The sequence below is a fragment of the Corvus hawaiiensis genome, chromosome 3 (assembly GCF_020740725.1).
Source record: "Corvus hawaiiensis isolate bCorHaw1 chromosome 3, bCorHaw1.pri.cur, whole genome shotgun sequence".
Lineage (NCBI taxonomy): Eukaryota > Metazoa > Chordata > Aves > Passeriformes > Corvidae > Corvus > Corvus hawaiiensis.
Window position 1 is genome coordinate 40069031 of NC_063215.1, and position 14408 is coordinate 40083438.

Sequence of the window (14408 nt, forward strand, 5' to 3'; positions counted from 1 at the left end):
AACTAGATATCTTCAGGAATGTATGAGAGATGAAACAGTATTTTGATTTGTACAGGAGAAAACAGGTTTAGCCAAAGTAGAAGTGTGATTTGTCACAGCAGAGGAAGAATAAAAACAGTTTGCATCTGAAGATAAAATTACCTGTAGAGAAGGAAAGAGAAGACAGTAATCTAGAACACATTTTGCAGTTCCACCACACTGAGTTTTCTCCTTTGATGGATGCACTGAAAGGTCAGATGTTAGGAGCAAGAGATGATCCAAGAAAGTATCACAGCAACTAACTGAGACAAGAGTTAAGGAGAGGTCAGTAATATCAAATACAGCTGATAGATTAAGATGAAAGTGTCTGGCAGAAAAGAGTAATTAGAAACTTTAGTAAGAATAGTTTCATTGTACATAAGAAGATATGTTGGAAAATAGTTCAGGTTAGACAAAAAAAATAAGGAAGATTTTATAAACAATGATCAATTAACTCTAAAGTAGATGAAAGTGAGTTTGTTTTTTTTTTTTCTAGTGGCAAGGTTAATGTTTGTGTCATTGGGAGGAAAACAGCATGGCATTGAGAGCTTGCAGATAATAGGAAGGTATAAAAATGAACAGTAGGTTTATGGGATTAGAGGGTACCCAAGATTCAAATGGAGAAAGAAGAAAGGGGCTTCTTCTGAGAAAGGATAGTGGAATGAAGGTTAGGGTAGGAAAGCATGTTTTTTATCAGATGATACTTTGTATGGGTACTAGTTCAAAATTATGTATATATTTTCTTCAAACACAGATTGCCTTAAAATAGTCTATTGAATTGTAACAGTTTTTTTGTATGGTGCCATGAATTATTTTTGAGAAATTCTACAAAAGTTAAAAAGCCAAACAAACTAGGTTTTACTTCCACTCGTTATATATAACACATAACAAGGTAACTCATAAGAAAAAGATCTATTTATAGCAAAGGGCTTAAACATTTCTCAGACTGCTATGATGGCACTAGGAATGTGTCGTAGTGACACAGAAGTAGTCAGAAATATTAGAGTATATAACATTTCTTGAAATCATCTCTTTAATTTTCAACCATCACTGAGTTTAGATTTACATACTAGAAAACAGTCAGGCACAGCAATGGTTCGAGGGATTCTTTACAAACCAGGCATTCCCCATGAGAAGCAATCTGCACACCTATATTTCTGGGCTGCATTCTCAATAGCTTTTGGAGCAAAGAGAGTATAGCAAAGTGCTCCTCAGGACTGGGAATGAATCCTGCCTCACCATCTGTTACTAATTTTGGAGCTGAAGACCCCATGAATTCTAAAATCACTGAGTTTAAAAAGTTGCATTTAACTGGTGTTAACCCGCTAGAGTTAGAAATGTTAAAGTTGCCTAGATTTGGGGCAGGATGTCACTGATGAATAGATTCCTAAAGATATATATCACCTGACTTGGATTTCTTTGTGGCAGGAGATAATATATTTTGTAAAGAATTGTTTCACACTGTGGTAACTGAGTACTGACACAGTCTTGGATAGCAATATATTGTAATCAGTCTTTGCTGTAATACCATGAAGCAGCCAAACACTGAATTACCAGTTAAAGGTATGCTCTCAGCTGTGTCTGATATATGGTGTTATCTGATCTGTGTCCTCACGATGTGATGGCTTTAAAAGGCCATCCATTCCTTTACAAAGGTCAGCTTTTTTGGCCCTGCGCTACTCTCTACATCTTTTTGTAAGCAGCCCAACAGGACTGCAGAGACAACAGAGCAGGAGATGACAATTGCAACTTCATTTGGTGAAGAGTTCCATAGTATGGCAACAGTCCAGAGCATTGCTTGGGACTGAGTGCTTCAATCTAAGTTCTCTAACTTAGTAAAAATGGAGGTATGTTTTCAGTCTGAGTAATTTGTAGGTTTACCTTCTTTTCCTGCAGGATTTCCCAGGAGAAATACATCCACAAAATACTGGGCTTGCTGCACCTGGGCCGTACAGATGGTCTGCATGTGCACATAAAATCAGATGGATTGACCTGCCCGTATGTAGCCTATATGTCTCTACTACTCCTCCAACTGAGCTGCCAGGCATCTGGAATCCTAAAAAAAAAAAAAAAAAAAAAAAAAAAAAAAAAAAAAAAAAAATCTCCAAAATACTCAAATTCCACCTGGACACCATTTCCGGGAGGAAAAAGAGGGCATGTCAGGAAAAACCTGGACATATGGCAGCCCTAGTACAATTGGAATTGTTAACTAAGAAAGCAGCCAAATAAAATAAATTGTGTATTCTGTATTCTCTGTCTTGTGCTGAAAATGTAACATACCTATCAATGTGATTTTAGGGTGATTCTTTATTTTTTATCTCTTTATCATGGAAATTAGAAAAAAATGTATATAGGTCTCTTACAATGTACTGGGTTTGCAGTATTCAATGTCTATATTTTCTATAACATGAAGTTATATTTTTCCTGTTCTTCCCAAGGGTCATTATAACATGTAGTATGAATGTGTATGCACAATAATTTAAAATAGCTACAGGGGACCTGCAGCTCCTACTGCAGTTACAAAGCAAGCTCACTGAACACTTTTTCAATATCTTTATGTTTTATATATATAAAGCACCATCACTACTTTTGTTACTTTGCAGCATTAAGGTAATGACTCCTTTAAACATGGAAACACTGTTATAATAATAGTACAGATTGCATATTATGAACCCACAGCACTCAACGCAGAACCAATATCCCAATGGCAAGCAACTACTGAGAGTGCGCAATTGTTGCTTTAAAACCACAACATATTGCCCAATTTAAATTACTTAAACTGATTATTCTACATTCCAGGCTAATTGCCTGCAAAATTTCATTATAAAAATCACAGCTGTTTTCTTGTGCATGTGTGCATGGGATTTTGTTTGTTTGGTTGGGTTTATTCATTTGAGGAAAGAGAAATATGTGTCTGAAACAAATTCTTTTTCAGTGTTCAGGGCAACATTTATTATAAAATGTTTAACACAGAATCAGTTTAAGCCTATTAAGCCTTAGCGCCTAAGCTTCCATCCACACCATCTCTGTATATAGACACTCACCAACATGTTGCTATGGAGGATGCACCAGTGCATCAATGCCTAAACACACATATGGCTTCAAAGCATATCGACTTAATCTGTGCGTAATTTATATTAAAAAATGGACAATGTCTATTCTTATTTGCATATAAAAAGCCACAGACATCTTCAGATGTGAATCAGAAAATCCATTTGGCATCAGTGGAAGTACATGATCTAAAACTAGCATATGGTCCACAGTTTGTGGAAAAAAAGTGTTCTGGTCACACCTTTCTTAAAAGATACACACATAAAGCTCATGTGCTGTACTTTCACTGAGTGCAAAATGGAATAAATTTAATTATCAAATAAATTTTTATATTCTTTATTTTGGTCTGTATCTCCATCCAGAAAGATTATGTTTTAATTGAGCATTTAGAGAGACTAATAACTAATGTTTTGCATAGAATAAACTGCTGAATAAAGAGCTAAATTTACCAGAGGAAAATATGACTGATGCCTTTAAAGTCTACTTCTGTTGCCTGTATAGAAAAGGGTAAAAGTTGCTGCTTTACAGGAATGCCATTAGCTGCAGTAGTAACAATAGTGATCATGGTATGTGAGCAAGGTAAGACTGGGAGTCGTGCCTTATGTAGTAATTACATCCAATCAATGAATCACTTATTTCTGTGTCATCTCTCCAACTGCAGGCAGTGTCAGCTCCCTCCATAAAAGGCTGAGAGTATTCACACTGTAACTGCAGCTATTACTCACCCAGTGACTGGAGAGGGTTTTCTGGTAGACACTATTTAGTGACTTTTCAAAAACACATGCGTGACTCAGAAGTTTGAAAGTGGCTTAGACACTTAGGAAAGTCAATAGAAATTATGCACCTCAGGGCCAGATTTTTAAAGGCTACTATCTTCCATTGATTACAGGAATTAGGAACCTAAATACCTTTACAAATCTGGCACAAGAGGCTAAATCACATTTGAAAGTCAATAGGAATTAGACTTCTAAGTGCCTAAATCAAATGAAAAAAAGACGTGTTTTAGGAGTGAGACTCTTTATAATTGTATTCCCGCTAGTGTAACTGCAAATTATGGGTTCAATTATTCCACTTAGGCACAGCTCAGAGGAAGAAAGTGGTATGAAGTTGCAATACCCCAGAGTAAAGCAACCATTCCTAAACTCTTTCAGGAGATGCAGAATACTGCTTCATGAATTTTAGGCTTGTGAGAGAAAGAAATAATGGTTTTGGTTTAGGCTGTTTTCTTTAAACCATCAAGATAAGGAATAATGATACTACTGGTCTTTATTTCTATTTCTAATATGTTGTAAATTTAAAAAATTATACTGTTTGTTATTTCCTGCAGTTCTGAAAACTGATATAATACTTAACAAAAATAAAACATGACTCAAACAAGGTTTGTTTGAGTCCAAGAACTTACAATATAGGGACCAAATGACATCATTTGAATGCTCATGTGTGTGCTTCAATGAGATAAATCAGTAGGATTAAGAAGTAACATTTTACTTAAGTACTCATTGTGAACAAATGTAGCAAAATATCACTGTAAGTAGATAGGGACAAATAATATATAAAAAAAGAGTACACAGAAGTGAACTAAAGAATAAAAAATAGCAACAAGAAGGTAAAAATATTTTTTATAATGCATTGAAAGACAAATAACTGTATAATGGTGACACAGAATTATTTTGTTTATAATTTTATCATAATTGCATAGGAGAGATAACCTACCACTACCAATAGGGCAGTGATTATATGCAAAGGTCATCTCTCTTCACATTAATCAAGGAGTTAACAGTGATTAAGATGATTCAAGAAAATCCTAGAATGAGAAGGGGGTAATTATTCAGAGATAGGAAGAAAATAAACAGGAAATATCAGGTATTGAAAAAATTAATAATGAGACTCCAAAATGAATACCACATTCATTTTTAGCATTATCTCATTTGGGGGAAAAAAAGGTTCCATTTGAGCTATCAGTGCCACATGCAATAATCTAAATATTTTTTAAGTCCTCATTTGGAAGACTAATCATGGGAACTGAGGATGTCATATAAAGAAAATTATGTAAAGGAGGCCTATAAAATCAGATACTGTATAGCAAAAGCAAACTGAGAACTGCTATTCACCGAGTCTCACCATGCACCAGTTAGGGGCAACCCAATGAAATTATCAATTAGCAAGTATAAAGCAAAGAAAAGGAAGACTGATTGTTTTTCACACAAAATATTGTTACATTCCATTACTTTTTGATATATACAGTTGTAAAACTATAAGGTAGAAGTATAAGGTTGGTCAAAATGAAGAAGAGGGCAACTGGCAATTTTAATCCTGTTAGGATAGAGGTTAAATCTGAAAATCTCTAACTTTGATGACGTCTCGAATCCAGGTAGCAGGTAGAAGAGTAAGCTAATGGAGAAAAGAGGAAAATAAGAGCACCAGAAGAAAGATTACGTGTATCCTATTACTACATTCTTCCCTTAACATAAATAAGCTGCTGGTGCCCCTCTTGGTTCTTTTTCTTATGGACAGATTCATGCCTGGCTAAAATGTCTTTCTCTGAAACCTGAGCTGGGGAAGACAAATAGGGAGAGAAACCCAGTCTGGAGCAAGCAGAAGGATTGTGGGAGAAATAATAAGCAGAAAAGGGAGGAGGGTAACAATTTAAGGGTTGCAAACATAAGAGCAGGGAAACAGCAGGAGACACCAAGCAGAGTGCCCCAAAAGCACTCATTATTCCTTGAAAGTATCATCCAAAAACAGGTGGGCAGTGCCTGCTGCTGTGATGTATGGAAATGTGACAGGATGAGGCAACAGTTATAGTGTCTGTCCCCTGTTCCCATGCAGCTTCCTTTTCCTGGTGCCAGGAACGACCAGGGCCAACAAGAAGGTAATGAGATGCTAGGGCATGGCAGGTCCTCAAGCCTCACAGATATAAAGAAAAGGAAATGGAGAAAAAAGTAACATCAGAAAGGAGTTCTTGAAGAGGCAAAAGAGCCACTGCAGGTGGTATTCACAATATACACTTTCACCATGGTGTGCCTCTTGCTGCAGGAGTCATGGGGACACTAAGAACCGCTCCATGTCCATGAACATACCCATGTGTGGACAATTTTCCATTAATTCACAGTGAAATGTGGAGCATGCTGCTCCACAGTCATATTTTACCAACTTGATAATTATAGAACCTATCAATTAGTGTCTAGATGGAGCGCAAATGCGAGGAAACAGAGTAAAAGAATTATATGTTTGTGAGGAGTTGCTTTCACAGGGCAGTTATGAGTCAGACATCAGGCAATAGGGGCCCACACATACCCACTGCCAGGAGTCCAGTTGGTCTCCAGCCTTGCTGACACCCTTCTTCCATACACCAAGGAGATCTCTACCACCTACATACCTGTAGTTAAGGGTTCAGCAAGATTCCCATTTTTTGATGGCAGTAGAGAACAGAGTTACTCCACAGAACCTACAGATCCTATTGACATGTGCTGTGGGGAACAATAACATCAGTTAGACAAAACTTTGGTCTAAGCCTGGCAGTTCTTATTTTTGCTAGAAGTTCTCACCCTTTTATGCAATAAGTCCAAGTTGCCTTTAGAGCCAGTGTAGAGACGCACCTTCAAATAGTGATTTATTTAATTCTGGAAATGGCTTTCCCTCATGCTAGGGTGATTAACCTAGGTGTCTGGAAGAATATCATATAGGAGGAAGCAGTTCATATATATGGGATATTGAAGGAAAAAAAATTCTTATTGCCCAGCTAGGTGCTGATCTGATATGAGGGTGGGTAGTTTTCATAATGCCAAGTCTAGCTGTCAGATTGTAGTCACAAAAATAAGGTTTCTTCAGCTTTTGGTATAAAGAAACATTTAGTACCCTTTCAGGCTCATTTTTTTCAGGGTACGGAACAATAAATTATTTAAAATTTATTTGTACTGTTCTATTAATACAATAAAGCCACCCTCTGAGAATTTCCAGTATTGCAACCCTTCCATAGCAAGTGCTTCATTTCCCATACAAAATAAATCAGAAGTCATATAATGCTGCAACAGAGCCCTGTCAATACCAGTTAAGAATACAAGGGGATTTATGAGGTGACAGCCTTCTGATTCCTGAACACAAGGTAACTCAAATTACTCCAAGGTTTGATTTAAAATCAGTGACCCATGAAGTTTACTCCTTAAATATTACAAAAACTTGCTTCTAATTATCAGGACCATTACTGTCAACAAATCATGACTTAGAACACTGAACCTGAGACTGTCTACTATCCTATTCACATATAGAAGATTTATAGTTGCAATTCACATCCTGTCAAATCCTTTCATCTGTAAAATGACAGCTGTGATTTACGCATGTCACTTAGCTATTAAATTCAGTGAAATTCCAGGGCTGAATTCCTTCACATTTCTTTTAACAAGAAAAAGTAATTTCAAATATTTTTTTTTTCCAGTGAAATATGCTATCCACATTAATTGAGAAAACATTGCTTGTGGATTCCACAGTTGTAAATAGAAAAGTAATTAGTGTTTGAAAATCATATGGCTTCAGTTCTTGTCGTTTTGAATACTTAACTGAGCGTTGATCTTGCAAATATTTGTGTATGTATGTACTATGATTAAGGTTAACAAAGCATCTATAGCTTGATAGATCGGATCATTTTGTGATATATCCTAGCATTTCCTTTTGTCGATTATGGCATACGTAAAATAAAAAACAAAGGATAGTTTGTAAAATCAATTGCTTTCAGTTGCTGCTCATTAAGCAATCTCAAGGTATAATCAGTCATGAAAGGACTTTTTTTTCTTTCATAAATCTCTAAGAGGAAATTTGTAAATTTTATTCCTCAATCTCATAAAGTATTTTCCTCTATTCAGATTGCTCATGAAAGTTCTGTTAAATATCTGAACCTACCAGTTATTAAACATATTTATTTTTCTGATTAATATTCAATTTCTAACTTTGAAAAAGCAACCATAAAATGTATAAGAATTCCTTTTCCTTTGGGAATTTCAACATTTCCCTCCAACTAAATGATCACATATCACTGAAGAGATAAACTGCTCCTTAAAATTCATCTCTTATGTTGCTTACAATTATATTTTTCTTTCTGTTATTATTTTGCTTTTCTACATGGGGCAAATAAGATTTCAAATAGTATGGTAGAACTAATTAATCCTTTCTGTTAGTCTGTGGCACACAAGACTGCCATTGTATTCAGAATATGCTAATATTTCTGTCACCTTGCTTTTGTATCCTTATTCCATATCATGGCCTTTAAGTACTATAAGCTATAGATTGTTTCTGATTGCAATAAACAGGAGTCATAAAAATTCTAATGGACTACAGGGATTTTTCATGTATATGTTTATTCACTTAGTAAATCGAGCTTTTCTGTGACATTTAAAATGGATCTAAAGAAATCATTCATTATTTGCTAAGAAATGCAAAAATAAATCCTGTCTTGAAAGAAACTGAATCCCTTTCCTCCTCATGGAATCATTCCATTAGTACATTGGATTAGGGACTAAAACCAAGAGGTAAAATTTGTTAACATTAAAGGAAAACATCTCTTCCTTTTGTTCTTGAAATAGTTCATTTGTTTTAATAGAAGTTCAGTAACCTTCCTGCCTTGTCTGAAACAGAGTTCCAAAAGTATGTGGTATTTATACGTGTAACTCCCTTTAGTACTAATTAAAACACATAATTATGCGTGCAAGATTTTTCCATGTGCCACCTGGTGAACTGTTTCTGATAAGAAGTTTCCAGTCTAGGGAGAGTGCTGCATGGACAGGACAGCAAGGAAAGAACCCCAAAACCACTGAGAAAATGTAATGAAGCTATTAGAAAAAAAGTGAATGGACTTTTCTGGTTAAAGAGGAGAGGGTATAGTGGGGTATGTCATGTTTTTGGGAAGTATTCACTAAGGATTAGTAGCTTTTGCTTAGTGGTGTCATTAGTTCCTGTTGGGTAACTATCAGTGAACCTTTGGCAGCTCCACACTACTGACAGATACATATCCATTTCTTTTCACTTCTCACTCAGCAACTGCACCCAGCTATGGCATTCATCAGATTCCTCTAGAGCCAGATCAGTGCAGAAAGTCTGCAGAAAATTATCTCAAATAAGAAATAAAGAAAGGTAGAAAGGAAAAAAGAAAAGAACAAAACAAAACATAGAGAAAAGCAGTAAAGGAAGGAGGAAAAGAGAAAGGAAAAAAAGAGAATGAGAAAGGGAAGGGCCTCTGAGAATATATTTTCCTTTGCTGACTAGAGAGAGATCCAAACAATTGATTAATAATAGATAATAGACAGCTAAAAAAATTTATGAGATAAATTTCAGTCTTAGCGGAATAGTGTTCAAACTGGATGCAAGATAAAAGAGGTGAGCTTACATCAATTATTTTGCATTGCAATAGACCACATGACCATTTGTTCTGGAGCTCCTTGTTCTGTATAGTGAGATAAAGAGATGTGTATTTGCAATGGACCACATAGTCCTGTAGAAAGATAAGACACAGGCACACTATTTGAATCCTTCCCCACATCCTGACTCAAAGTATTTTTGTCAGATGACAACATTGCACTCAGCTTCCTTATGGAAAAATCTTTTCCCGATACTAGAGATTGTTTGTACTCCCACTTTGCTACATTGTCTCTTCCCTTCCTCATAGCCCCCATTCCCAAAAGTCACCTATGCAGGACTTCTCAGAGGACTTGGTGTTCTCAGGCACCTCTCTCAAACTGCTTCTTATCCCTATTTATCATCTACCCTTTCTACTGATCCTGCACGAAGCACCAATTTGCTTCAATACTGTGGATTAAATATCCTGAAACTTTTTATTATTTTTTTTTTAAATTTATTTATTTGCAATGCTCTGGATTGCTCTGCCTCTGTTACATCTTTTATCCTGGTGATGTAAAGCCTTTCTCCAAACATTGTGGCTAGAAAGCACTTACACTATACCAGTTAATGCACTTCCTCCAGGGACACTTCCAGTAGCAGTGAGATTCATGGTTAGTTCTGTTTCTAGCCTTTCTGCCAGGAACAGCTGTGGCTTCTTCACAAAACACAGATATCTGGCTTATAATCCCAGGTTTCCCCAACTATGTAGCAAAGGAATAATCTTCCCATTAACCCAACATAATGTGCCTATTTTGTTACACTGATTGGTGTTTCCTTGATTCAACTGGCAGTTATTTTCATTGCCAACTTGAAGTCAAAGCTTTACAAAATATCTGTGATCAGATTTCTATTTTAATTTTTAAATTTAATCCTATAACATTATGTTTATTTCTAGTTAATATGCAAAGATAGTTGAGTCACATAGTATTTACAGAATCAATTTATTTAACATTTATTAAATCTGCATATTTTACTGTTTTTAAAACTCATCCACTTGAGAATTTCTTGCAAATTTGATTAAATTGTTGCTTAGGAAAAGTGCTTCAATTATTCTCCTTTTTTTCTGCATTTTTTGAGGAGTAACTGGAACTGAAAATAGTACTCTAAAGTGCGCTGATGTACTGCTAAGCAGTGCAGCATAATTGCCTAGCTTGTTTAACATGACACTCCTAATAATGCGACCCAGATAGCATTTATGGTATTTGAAATATGTCATGTTGTTGACTCATTTAATTCATCATCTCCTAAAGTACCTAGATCTTTTTCTCTAACTGCAAAGTTACTGATTCTCATATTTTATATGTATGCATTTGGTTGTTTCTTCTTATCAGGAACAGTTTACCCAATCTCATTGGATTCTGTATTCCTTTTCAGGAATTATATCCTATTTATCACTGTTGCAGTTATTTTTTATTATTGGCAGGACAAACATATCCATAATCTCTGGTCATGGTTATCAGAGTTCTGCAATACTGTTTACTGATGAGGTAGACACAGGCTCAGCTATTTACATCTGTCTTTTACCACCACAATATTTTGATCCCTTTCAGCCCTGTATTCATCTACAAATGCAATTAACATATTCCCAACTTTAGTCTCCAAGTCATTAATGAAAATATTGAATGATGTTGAAGCCAGAATGGATCCCTCAGAGACCCAACTTAGTATATTCTGCCAAGCTGATGTTGAGTCATTAATATTAGAGTGGAAGAGTAATTCACTCTGACTAATTTACTGGATGAGCCTTATTTTTTTTATGTTCTTCTCACTAGCAACCAGTAAACATTCATTTAAATGAAAAATTCAGTTTTCATTAAAAGCTTACTATAGAAATCAGTGATTACCAGTTTTCTTTTGAAATACAAGAAATTACATGGCAATGTATGCTTTAAACTGTGTACAGTGATATCACTATTTAGGACCTCTATACAGAGAAGAGTCACAGAGCAAGAATCAAGCATGGAAATAATATTTGCCCTTCGTTAATTCCTATTATGGAGGTACACAATGACTTCTCTGCCAGGGACCAGCTACCCACTGCTCAAGATGGTGTAGCTACTACACACATTATTCAAAGTTCTCACTAATGCTGTGTCTGTAATAGTGGACTATATGTGCATGAGAACACTTCTGGGTGCTGAGGCCAACTGGCATGATGCTGCTCACATCTCTGGTAGCAAACTCTCCTAGCTCCATGTCAGGGTATAGCATGTGAGATGTTTATTGAGAAGGAGCTAGTCTGTACAAGCTCTATTCCCCGGCATGGTCTGGACCGTGCTAGTTGGCACGAGCCAGGTTAGTGCCAAGGAATGTTTAAGTGTTTATTCACATAGACAGTTGCATTCCAGCATCTGGAAACATTCCCAGACATGACTGAATTTAATATGATAGGTACAGTTTAAAGGTCTGCACTGAATTTTTGTGTGGCACACTGACCCATTTTAAATTCGTATCCCATTGTGCTGTTAATTATACCTCTTAAATTTGTCTTAAATTCTCTGTCTGTGTGCAGATACATGTAGTACCTACTTGGAACTGTTCTCCAGCACAGCTTTCAGCATTAGTTTTACCTTGGAACTTATTCCTTGAGGAAAATCGGGTCATTCAGTGGCCAATGACTCCCTGCTTTTCAGCCCATTTTGTTTACTTTTCTGTTGAGGTCTTTTACTAGGACTGGAGGTGATCAGCTACTGTTAGAAGCACAAAAAAACCTAGTAAATAACCAATATTTTCTGTTGTATCTAGAAAGCAACTACATATCTCTTCCACTGAAGAGGCAGAGAGTGATGTTAGTGATTCATGGAAGTATCCAAACCTGGAACACCTTCAGTGTTTATTCTCAAAATACTGAAAAAGTTGGTTCCTTAATTTTCATAACATTCCATATTTTAACTTGGTCAACCTGATGTTTTCATCCAACAAACTATGACAAAATCAAACATGTTAAAATCATGTTTCAGTATCTCCATGAATGTCATCCTGAAACTCAGATGGTTCGCATCTGTAATATTGTGCAATTTAATGTCTTAAGAACTTTCCATAACATCTCATTTGATGGTTGTTCTTCAGTAGCTTTTAAACACAAACTCCTCCTTACAAAAAAAAAAAAAAAAAAAGAAAGAAAGAAAGGGAGAGATGAAAGAGGAAGATAGGATTTAACAAAAAGAAAAAGAGTTTTGAAGGAAAAGGATATTCAACAAATCATGGAAGCAGCATAGCCTTATTTCATTTGAATTTTGTTCCATAAATTTTATCCTTTCTTCTTGCCACAGACAGTATTTCTCCCCTCCTCAACATAATTCAGGGGTTTTTTTATACTTGCTTTAGGTGGTTTGATATTTTGTTTGCGATGATTTCTTGCCAATATACAATTGCTGAATGACCAGATGTTTGATTCCTCTCAAAGGAGGCAAACAGATAAGTTGTATTTGCTTTTTCCTCGGGGGAGACAATAATTCTGAGGTCTTTTCTGTATCCAGATTCAAATTATCATATGAACTTTGAAAAGTTAAATTCTTTATTAAATTGGTTGAAATTGGTGAAGGACCTCAGAAGTTATTTGTAAGACAGACAGCATAGTAGCATAAGCCTTGCTGCAGCAAGAAAGCAGACTAAAATGATACATATGGAATAGATATCAGAACTTCTGCTTATATATTATTGTTATATTTTTATAGATTTCAGCAACATTCAGTTCATACAGTTCAATAATTTCCAACTAATCAACCTTAAATTTCTCAGTTTTATGTGATGTGACATACAAATCTTGTTATATGATTATTTTAATGTTTTTCAGGATGTTTTACATTATTAGATCTTGACCAAGAATTATTTATGTGAAATGGCTCTAAGCCAATAATATGCCTTTTGTTTAATAAAAATGCACTGTGAACAGTTTAAGAGATGTCTGTGTTTAATGCTGAATAAAACATTGAATGTTCATTTCTACGGCCAAGTTGCTGTCTAGCTTGGGGTGCTAAAAAAGAGTAAATCTTGTGGTCTCTGCTAAGCCTGGAAGTGGAAACACCAGAGAAATTGCATGTGCAAGGGCTTTCAGAGCAGGACATAGAAAATGGCTTAGTGTGTAAATGAAGTAATAAGAGCAAAAGGTCCAAAGAATATTCAGGGTGACCAAGGATATTGACTCACAAGATGATTAATTGAGGTTACTGTGCTGTCTTAGTGCTCTGTGCCTTATCCTTTTTCCTGTGGGTGCATTCCCCATGGATGGGACAGCTGGCTCCATGTGAGGCAGGTCCTGAAAGGCATCATTTTAGAGCTGGCCTTTTGCCTTACTATGCCAGTGGTAAGCTGTTCAAGAAATAGCCTTCATGTTGGTCCAGCCTTCCCAGCTGCAAATGGCCACATCAGCAAGAAGCAAGGTGAATAATAGCAGGAAATAGCTGCTTCAGCCAAACAAGTTCGATCTCCTTGTGCTCATATGTCAATGCCAAGATGGAGTGAGGTAAGAGTCAAGGCAAAATTTAAGGTGAAATGTTGAGCAGCTTTCATTCTAGCTTTTACCTCGCTTGAATTTTGGAAGTGCAAACCACTTAATCACAAAAAAGTCTTTTTTAAATCTTCCCTGCTTAACTTTTCCAGTTAAAAAGTTACAAAATGCTAAGTCCTGCTAGCTTTGGGGACTAACACCTTCACATCTCAGGGCTCTGCTATCACAGAGGTAATTTCTGGGGCAGTGGGACTTCTTTAGCAAGCAATGAATATTCATTTACACGATTCTTTCTGAGGTAAGATGTTTATATATATTTTTCTAGCAGCATTAGTGGCTTGTGTGGCAAGGTTTTGGTAGTGGGGGTCTACCGGTGTGGCTTCTGTGAGAAGCTGACAGAAGCTTTCCTTATGTTCGACAGAGCCAATGACATCTGGCTCCAAGATGGACAAGCTGTCAGCTAAGGCTGAGCCCTCAGAGATGGTGGCAGGGGGAGGAGGTG

At 36.2% G+C, this 14408-nt stretch overlaps 1 long non-coding RNA gene across 1 annotated transcript in view; it reads left to right on the forward strand.

Moving 5' to 3' along the window:
• The window catches only part of LOC125324120, a 31645-nt gene extending 22454 nt beyond the window's left edge, over positions 1-9191 (forward strand). The window contains exon 3 of the long non-coding RNA XR_007202823.1: positions 1915-9191. This is a non-coding gene — a long non-coding RNA (uncharacterized LOC125324120). The remainder of the gene's footprint in view (positions 1-1914) is intronic.
• Positions 9192-14408: the final 5217 nt, after the last annotated feature.